Raw genomic sequence first — 9591 nt, 5'->3', positions numbered from 1 at the left:
CCGTCCCACCTCGCCGCGTCATCGCCCCGCGCCGGCCGTTGACGGATCACGTGAGCGCGCGCCCTCACGGGACGCCCGCCGCCGCTGCCGTCGCTTAGCAACGGAGGCGGCAGCCGCGGCCTAGCGAGGCCCGGCGGGGCCTGAGGCGGGCCCTGTGCCGAGCCCCAGGCTCCGGCTCCCTCCGCCCCCGGTCCCCAGCCTGGGCTGGCCCCAACCTCTGTCCCGTGCCCAGCCTGGTCCAGCTGTCCCCATTCCCTGTCCCCAGCCGGAGCTATCCCAACTGTCCCCATCCCCTGTCCCCAGCCTGGGCTATCCCGTCTTTCCCCATCCCCTGTCACCAGCCTGAACTATCCCAACTGTCCCCATTCCCTGTCCCCAGCCTGGGATATCCCAGCTGTCCCCAGCCTGGACAATCCCAGCTTTCCCCATTCCTTGTCCCCAACCTGGACTATCCCAACTGTCCCCATCCCCTGTCCCCAGCATGCGCTATCCCAGCTGTGTCTTGTCCTCTGCCTCAACCTGGTCCGACTGTTCCCATTCCTTGTCCCCAGCCTGGACTATCCCAAATGCCCCCATTCTCTGTCCCAGCCTGGGATATCCCAACTGTCCCCACTCCCTGTCCCCAGCCTGGGCTACCCTGACTGTCCCCTGGCCCTGGCCCAGCTGTCCCAATCCCCTTTCCTCATCTCAGCCTGGTCCAGCTGTCCCTATAGACTAAGTATTAATCCCTAAGGTATAGTGACACTTTAATTTAGGATTGAATGTGCACTGATCTTCTAAGGAGGACCACTAAACATTGGCTCTGTTGTATCAGCCTAATACTTTATATAAGTGACGCAGACCTTGCTAACGACTGTGTCCTTGAAGAGGAGCTAAAAGATTGATAAGAGGCAAACATCCTGCTTCAGAAGACACCAAAGGCTGGATGATTGCCTGAGAAGCATGAAGTCAACAAAAATCAGTGGTAATTGTGGGAAAGGTAAAGGCAGCGGGGGAATATCGCCACCACCAACTCAATTCAAGACCAAAAAGACTTGCCCCCCATACCTGTAAGGAGCATGTGTGCTAATTTACATAGCAAGCAAGGCTAATTTAAATATAACTAACCAACGAGGGACAAAGTGATATGAAACTAACCAATGGTCATTACAGGAAATGTGTATTCGTGTAGTTTGAAGTGTATAAATACACTGAAGTTCTCTCATGCGTTGTGCTAGCTTTGTGGAATTACCGCCTAGCACCCATCTCTGCTCAAACATGGAATAAATAAATATCTCGGCTCAGTGTGTAAGATTGTCTTATTGCATAATGGGTACTGAACCCCATTTGAGGGACAACATCCCCATCCCCTGTCCCTAGACCGGGCTATCCTGGCTGTCCCTTGTCCCCATGCCAGCCTGGTCCAGCTCTTCCCATCTCCTGTCCCCATCTCACCATGGTCCAGCTGTCCCCACCCCCTGTCCCCTTCCCAGTCTTTTCCAGTCATCCAGTCCCCCCTCCTCATCCGTGCCCTCTCCCATCACCAGTGTCTGCCCACAGCCCACCACCACTCCAGCCTGTGCCTCCAGGCACAAGAAGAATTTCTCCTTGACCCCATAGGACCATCTCCAGCAAGGAGACTTATATTTCACACATCAGCCTTACAAGTCCTTATTTCTCATACTTTGGCTGTAATTGTTTAAAATGTTCTGCAGGAGAGCTAGTCCCGAAGCTGAGCTGCAAAGCTTGCTTGTGCTAGTGAAAAAAAACGGTAGTTATTTTCATCTTCCTGCAAGAACAGGCAAGTTTGGTTCCTAATTTAAAGTCTTTGTGGTGTGTTAGATGTGCCGGTAAGGTTGTAGCAGCAGCAGAGCAAAATAGCTGCTGCAGTCAGGGTAATTTTGAGACATCGTCTGGGCACAGGAGTTTGCACCTTCTAATTAAACAAAAAATGGGGGTAAGTGGCTCTTCAAGTCACGTTTTGTAACACATTTCATTGGAAGTTCTCAGGACAGTTCATGTTCCACCCCCATTTCTCAATTCCTCCCAGAAACCAGGGGCAAATCGAAAGCAGAAGGCAGTTTTCTTAGGTCTGGTCCCAGTCCCTATCCCCTAAAAAGACTTTCTTTGACTTGAACTGTACCCCCTGAGCATGCATCAAATCAGGAGTATCCAAGAAATATAACCATCCAATTGAGAGCACAATCAGAGAATGTAATTTATATGGACATTAGCCTTAAGCAATTTGATTTTTGAATAATGTCATTCTTCCCTAAGGGAATAAAAAACATAACTCAAAATAAATCTGTAACAGAAGTCTTCAAGTCTGCAAAGGAGATAAAAATCCAGCCTAAAATTCTTTTTTAAACAATTTGGAGAAAAAAAGCTAAGCACAATGCTAATACTTGCACGCTAGTAGAACGCTGTAAGAATACATACAACAATAATAGGAAACATAAACAGGTAGTGAACAGTGTGATTGCTCACCACACACTGACCGATGCCCAGCCCGTTCCCAGCCAGCAATCCCAGAGAAGAGAGAATCTCGAAACCACCATCCCAAAAACTTGAGTGGAGCTTCCCAATCAACCCCTATTTATATACCGAGCAAGACATTAGATGATATGGACTATTCCACTGGCCAATTTGGGTCTGTTGTTTTGGCTGTGCTCCCCCCCATCTTCTTGTCTACCTGCGCACTAGCAGGACATGTGAAGTTGAAAAGTCCTTGATTTCTTAGCAACAACTAAAAGTATCAGTACATTATCAACATTCTTCTCATACCAAACCCCATACTGAATCCGAAATACAGCTCTATTCCAGCTACTAAGAAGAAAGGAGAAAAAAAAAACAAACAAAAAAAAATCCCGCCCCCCCCCCCAAAAAACAACAAAACAAAACAAAACAAAGAAACACACAAACAAAAAAACAACAAAAAACCAACCAAAACCAAATAGCTTTATCCCAGTCAAAATCAGGACACGCTCTCATGATGGGAACTTTATAAAAGCAACCGATCATCAACCTCAAATCATTTAAATCAGAAGCTGTCCCTTGGGGAATCTTGCTTCCCGTCACAGTTACGGAGTTTTGCCTGTCCCAGCTCTGATCAAATAACGTCCCCGGGGCAAGCCCACGATTTGCTTGCCCGGAAAGGTAAAGTTAGTAAATTATTTACGGCGTGTTTAGTGGGCTCTGAAAGCAATTCAGCGGTGGAACATGGTGAAGAGCCAGCCCGTAGGAATAAACCACTTTGCACGGATGGTAGCAAAGCCTTCAAAATACAAAGCAGTTGAGGAGTTTGGCCCTTATTAGCCTGCCCCTGAAGCCCTAAGACTACAAAAAACCCCTCCAGCCTCTCTCCTTTCAAAGTCCTGCACATACGGGAATGGGCTGGGGACCAGGCGGGCAAAAATAACAGATCTCTTCCCTTTGAGTGGCCTCAGATCAGCTTTAATCGATCACGAAGCCCCACCTAGAGTTTTGTAACCACTTTAAACCAGCAGAAATTGGCACTTCTGCCAAAAGAAGCCTCCTCCGCTCCCAGCTGCTCGTTCCCTCCCTTGTGCTGGCACAAGGATTCGAGTGGCTTGCATAAACGAGCTAGAACGGGCTGCTCTGAATTGAAATTAATTCAGCACACACAGAGGGAAAGCTAATTTTTAACATAGGGAAGCCATGCATCCACCACTCCCACAAAAGGAAAGAGTGAGCTAAACGCAGTGGGCCCTGTTTTGCCAATCTATACCAAAATATGTAACTAGAAAAAGCAAAGTATGGGGCAAGGCAGTGCTGGAGGGTCTCGAGCCACTTGGGATCCTACTTTGATGCTCCTTAGATGCTCCCCACAGGGAGAGCTTTGGTGGGGTGGGGGCATCCAGAGGAGCAAGACCACTATTGTAAGCATGAACTGGATCTTCCCCAGGGAATGAAGAGGAGCATCGTGCCTCGGGACATGCAGTACTCGCACATATCTTGCCTGAGCAAAGGGCAAAGGAGAGATAAGGATGCTGCATCACTAAAATAAATGCTTTTTTTCTTTTCAGCCCACCACGAGGAAGCACTACCCATTGAGCCACCTCACCGCTCAAAGCCTGTTACAAGCAACACATCTGAAAGCTACAGGAATTCACCGCCCTTGTTCTTTGTTCCTAGCACTACGCTTGTATGACACTTGTTTGTAAGTCTAATTTAATTAAAAAAACAGTAAAAAGCAAGTGCGGATTTTTGACGCTGCGCTGGCAGGGTGTCTGCGTGTGAGAAAACGCCCTAGGGAGGGTAGCACATTTAAGAGAAATTAAATTGTCTCATTCAGCCCAGAATAAACATGGTGCTAATCCCTCTAATGGCCTTAAACATCACCCGTACTGCGGATCCAGTGACAAGCGTGCAATAGGACCCAATTAAGCTGCTCACACGTTTGAAATCATGGCCTCATCAGCTCTGGTTTAGTCTGGAGTCTCTCGATGGCTTTCTGTAAACTTGCTGAGACAAGCTAAAACACCAAACTTCGATAAGCGCTGCACCAGCAGATTGCAAAGACCTGATGACAGGGTGAGTGGGAGGCACTGGTGTTTCTGCTGCCTGCTCCCACGAGCGGGCTGACAAAGGCACAGGGATCTCCTAGGATCCCTGGATCCTCCTGCATTGCCTAAAACACCCAGCACTGCCTGGTGTCCATTTGCAGGAGCGTTGTCTATAGGGCAGCAGAGTGATTATTCCCTCTGGGGTCACCCAAGACTTACAGCTGGAGCATCGCATCAAGCTTTTGGGGAGACGCATTAATAAAAATGTAGAAAAATTCATGACAATCCAGAGGGAAGGGAAAAATCAAAAGAGTAAATGTATAAAAACATCACCTGTAAAGAAAAGCTGAAAGATTTTTCAAGTTTTGATAAAAAAAATAATTTAAAAAAAAAGGGAAATAATAGAAATAATATTAGAAATAGATCTCTAATGAAGTGTGCTTGATGTTCACTGGTGGTAGTAAAACAGGCATTAGCTTCATTTGCAGCAAAGGAGATTCAAGTTACAGCTCAGGAAAAATTTTCCAACTCTCCAGAGCAGAGGCTACCTGGGGAAGATGGAAAGCTCCTGGGGTGGTTGATATGTGCAGAACCCTGCTGGGACCTCTGATTTAGGTGTCCTCAGCTTGTTTTCAACTTCTGTTTCTACAGTCTTGTTGGCTCCATGGGAGCTTGCAAGTGTCGTCCCAACATCAGCGGTTGTGTCCTGCATCCTTTTGCTGAAGCATCGTGAAGAAAAGAGTCCTGAGCTGAGTTTCCAGTTCCCTCCTGCACCAGCACCAGCACTTGTACAGCCATGACATGGACTCATGGGATGTGATCTGGTTGCAGAACATCTCCTCCTTCTCCTTCTCCTTCTCCTTCTCCTTCTCCTTCTCCTTCTCCTTCTCCTTCTCCTTCTCCTTCTCCTTCTCCTTCTCCTTCTCCTTCTCCTTCTCCTCCTTCTTCAAATCCATCTCCTTCTTCTTCCTTCTGGTTTAGTTTTCAGCCTGATCTGGTCTCTAATGAGATTCACCATGCAGTCTCAGGAGTGCAAACGGTGGGATGAAGGTCCATGGGAGAAGAACAGCACAGGGAGCTCCTTTCTCACCAGTAGCATTGACCTGTATTGCTTTAACCCGAGCACAAACCCACACTGTTTCAGAACACCCATGGCTCTGAGCCCAGCTTATCTCAAGAGGAAAGCCCCTGATTTAGAAAGAAGACCTAAATTCAAGCTCCAGCTGCTGAGAAATCTCTGCCTCCCACCTGGACTGGTCTCATGATTGTCCAGATGCCTGTTTGTGGAAAATGCATTCCTCGGATAGCAGGGACTCACCCAGCCCCCAGGGGAACCAGTGGGAGCTGTGCAGGCACTTAGGAGGAAGATGGGACATCTGAATTTGCTGTGGAAGAAGACCAGAAGCTGATGCAAAGCTTCAGGAAGAAGCATGACACGGGCCAAGCAGCAGGCAGAAGAGATAATTTTAGTAGCAGAAGAAGCTTGCTGGCTAGACTTGAGCAATACAAAGGTGTTTTTTCTTAAAAACAAACAAACAAACAAACAAACCAAAACAAAACAAAACAAAAACAAAACAAAACACAAAACACAACAAAAAAGGGAGAAAATTGACTGCAGAGAAGACCGTAGGACAGATTTCCATTAGAGACGAGGAGCAAGTAACACCATTGTACAAGATAGTGGTGAAAACTAACATGCAATGGGGTGAGCAATGCCATGGCTGTGTTAGGTAAATAAATTCAGACTGGAAGAGGTGTAAGGAGTGGTTGCTGAGATGCTCTGGGGAATGGAGAGCCTCTCACTAGAGGTGCTGAGTTTTCTTAGCCTTGCGCACCAAGAGATGATACAGCTGCTCTCTGCAAACATGTGAGAGGAAGAAGGAACTATTGCAGGAAAAGGAAGACTTATTCAAGCAAGAATCAATGAATCATAGAATGGTTCAGGTCAGAAGGGATTTTTGAAGGTCATGTAGTCTAACCCCCTGCCCCGGGCAGGGCCCCCTTCCCCCAGCCCAGGGGGCTCCAAGCCCCGTCCAACCTGGCCTTGAACCCTTCCAGGGAGGGGGCAGCCACAGCTGCTCTGGGCACCCTGGGCCAGTGTCTCACCACCCTCATCGTAAAGAATTTCTTCTTACATCCAATCTAAACCTAACTTCTTTCAGTTTAGAACCTTTGCCCCTTGTCCTGTCACTTCAGGACTTTGTAAAAAGTCCCTCCCCACCTTTCCTGTCCCCCCTTTAAGCCCCAGGAGGCCTCTCGAAGGGCTCCCCGGAGCCTTCCCTTCCCCAGGCTGAACCCCCCCAGCTCTCTCAGCCTTTCTCCACAGCAGAGCTGCTCCAGCCCTCGGACCATTTCCGTGTCCCTCCTCTGGCCCCGCTCCAACAGGTCCGTGTCTGGCCCGTGCTGGGGACCCCCGAGCTGGCTGCAGGGCTCCGGGGGGGCTCCCCAGAGCGGAGCAGAGGGGGAAAATCCCCTCCCTGGATCCGCTGGCCACGCTGCTTGGGGTGCAGCCCAGGAGATGGTTGACTTTCTGGTCTGCAAGTGTTCATGTTCAGTTTTTCATCCACCAAGACCCTCAGGTCCTTCTCTGCAGGGCTGCTCTCAATCCACTTATCCCCCAGTCTGTGCTGGTGCTGGGGGTTGCCCCAACTCAAATGCAGGACTTTGCAAAACAAGAAGATGGTATTGCATTATTACATTTGGGCTTGAAACTAAATAGACACCTGTAATCATCCTAAGAACCAAGTGGTCTTATATGGAAGAGGTGAGAAGAGGACTGAGCTCAGGCTGCACCCTGCATCCCTGCGTCCCTACGGTACAGTGGAGACCTGACGTAGATGCAAACCAACTTGCCCATGGTCAAGCACTTGGGCAGTATTTCCTCCCAGGCTCACCATCCAGGAGCTTACTTTGCGTCTTTTTGTGTCCCACTTCTGTTTTTAACCCTTTTGGAGCACCAGCTTATCAGTCTCAACTCTTCCTGACATCGTCCTGGGCTCTGCGTGCTGCTGCAATTCAGAGAGTGAGCACCGCTCGTACAGCCACACATGGACATGCAAGAGATGCTCAGCAGCTATTTACCACTGAAGAAAGTTACTTCTTTTACAAAAAGTTTTTACTATTTTAAATTCAGGGGGAAAAAAAAGTGCTTCCCAAGGGCAAACAAACTCTAGAATTGCATTTTTTGCTGATAATAGCAAGACTCGGGAGCACAGACTCAAGGGAAGGAGATGTCTCCTGGGTTAGATGGAAAACAGAGAGGAAAATGTCAGTAACAGGAAAAGAAACTGCTGCATGATCCTAAAGGAAAAACCACTGTCATTTATCAAGTGAGCACTAGTTTTCTGCTGTGATATCTATTTTTTGGCCCTCTTTCTTGCCTGCAGTCTCACTGCTGGTACCTGAGCTGCACACAGACCTAAATACATGTGTTTGGAGAAGGGAAGAAATCAGAGCCATGAACTGTGCGCTTCCACATCACTGTCATCCCCAGTCAGGGTGATTATTTTCCAAGATATTTAAATTGAGGACAGAGAGCAAAGCCTCTTTTTTTCTCCTTCATGTTCACCCGCTGAAACTGGGATGGTTTGAGCTTGCATGGAGGCAGCAAGGACTGGCCACAAGCCATAAAACTTTCAAAGCAGCTAGAGCAGCTACACTTCAATTAATATGACAATATCTCAAGCTCTCTGCTCTTTGGGGCAGGAGATCCTGCGAGCTAATGACACCCCACAGCAAAATGCATTTTCCTTTACAGCGCGAGGAGGTGTCTGTGACCACACTGACTCACAGGATCCCACCAGCTCCTGGTTTCCATGGCTGTTTCCCTTGCGGTGAATGCCTCATTTCCAAGGGGCACGATCAACCCAGCATGAGACCACGGCAGCATCTCCAGAAATATTTGTTCACGCGAAAAAATTCGTATCGATCCAGCTTCACTTGTGAAAGGGGGAGGACTTTTCCCCCCACACGCTTGGGTGTTGGACTTTTCCCTGCTTGGAAAGGTTATGAAAGAAATCCATACATTGACAGTTGTAAATGTTTGCGTTAGAAATACCGTTTCCCTGCTCAGCCTGCGCTGCTGAAAGGCATTTCTTGGCAGAGCTTGGATGGAGAGCAAAACCAGCCAGGGATCTGTGCTTGTCCCCGGACAGTACCATTGCAACACCGGCTGCCATTGCAACATCCCCACGTTGCACGACCTGCCGCTCAGGGGTTGATTGCTAAAAACATTTGCAAATCCTTTCGGCACAGCGAGGTTTCGGGGATTTCACAATACCGCCAAAGAGAAGGGGAAGCAAACTGTTCTCAACGAGAGTACGGAGTCGCGCGTTAGTGACTGAGCAGTGGCATTTGTTGGATTTTACAGCAGCTATCGAATGAAAAGTGGCATCAGCTATTTCTTTGCAAGCCCTGGCAGAGAGAAAATGATGCTCAGGAAGAAGGTGGTGAAATTTTGAGACCCTTCTGGGTTTGTTTTGACCTGGATGGACGCTCACATCCATCAGTAACTATCAACCCTGGAAAGTCACATTGGAAATTAAACTGGCTTGATTCCTCCCGGGATCAGTTTTTCCTGCCGTGCACATAAATTGCACCCGCTGAATCTCCTCTGTGTTTTGGTGAGGGTTTATTGGCACCCCTTGATGGAGCTTTGCTCTTGCAAAACAAAGGTCCTTTGGTGCATTCGTGGATCCTCCCCGAGCGCAGCTCTGCCCTCCCGGCGTTGGCACTGGCAGCTCCGTGATGTCCCAACTCTTCCTTTGACCTGCACGGATGAGTCAGGTCGGGGTTTTTAAGAGGGACACGTTTTGGGTGCTCAGAATCACCAGTTTGGGGGGGGGGTGGGGAGCATCCCAGTAGCCCTGGGGGCTGCATGCGGGTGAGCAGGGAGGCTCCAGTTCCTCTACCCCCTTCCAGCCTCTGTAGGGTGCTTTGCTTTGGTAAAGGCTTGCTTACAGCTTTGCTCCAGAGAAGCTAAAATTAAAACAGTGACTCCACTGCAGACTGAAAACAGAGCATTCCTTCTCCACCCGCGTGCTTTGGATGGACATCAGAAGCCAAACCCAGGCTGTTAAATCCCCTG

This window comes from Tyto alba, unplaced genomic scaffold (genome assembly GCF_018691265.1).
Source record: "Tyto alba isolate M040663 unplaced genomic scaffold, T.alba_DEE_v4.0 Super-Scaffold_9, whole genome shotgun sequence".
In the NCBI taxonomy this organism is placed as follows: Eukaryota; Metazoa; Chordata; class Aves; order Strigiformes; family Tytonidae; genus Tyto; species Tyto alba.
This window is presented reverse-complemented; position numbering follows the sequence as displayed.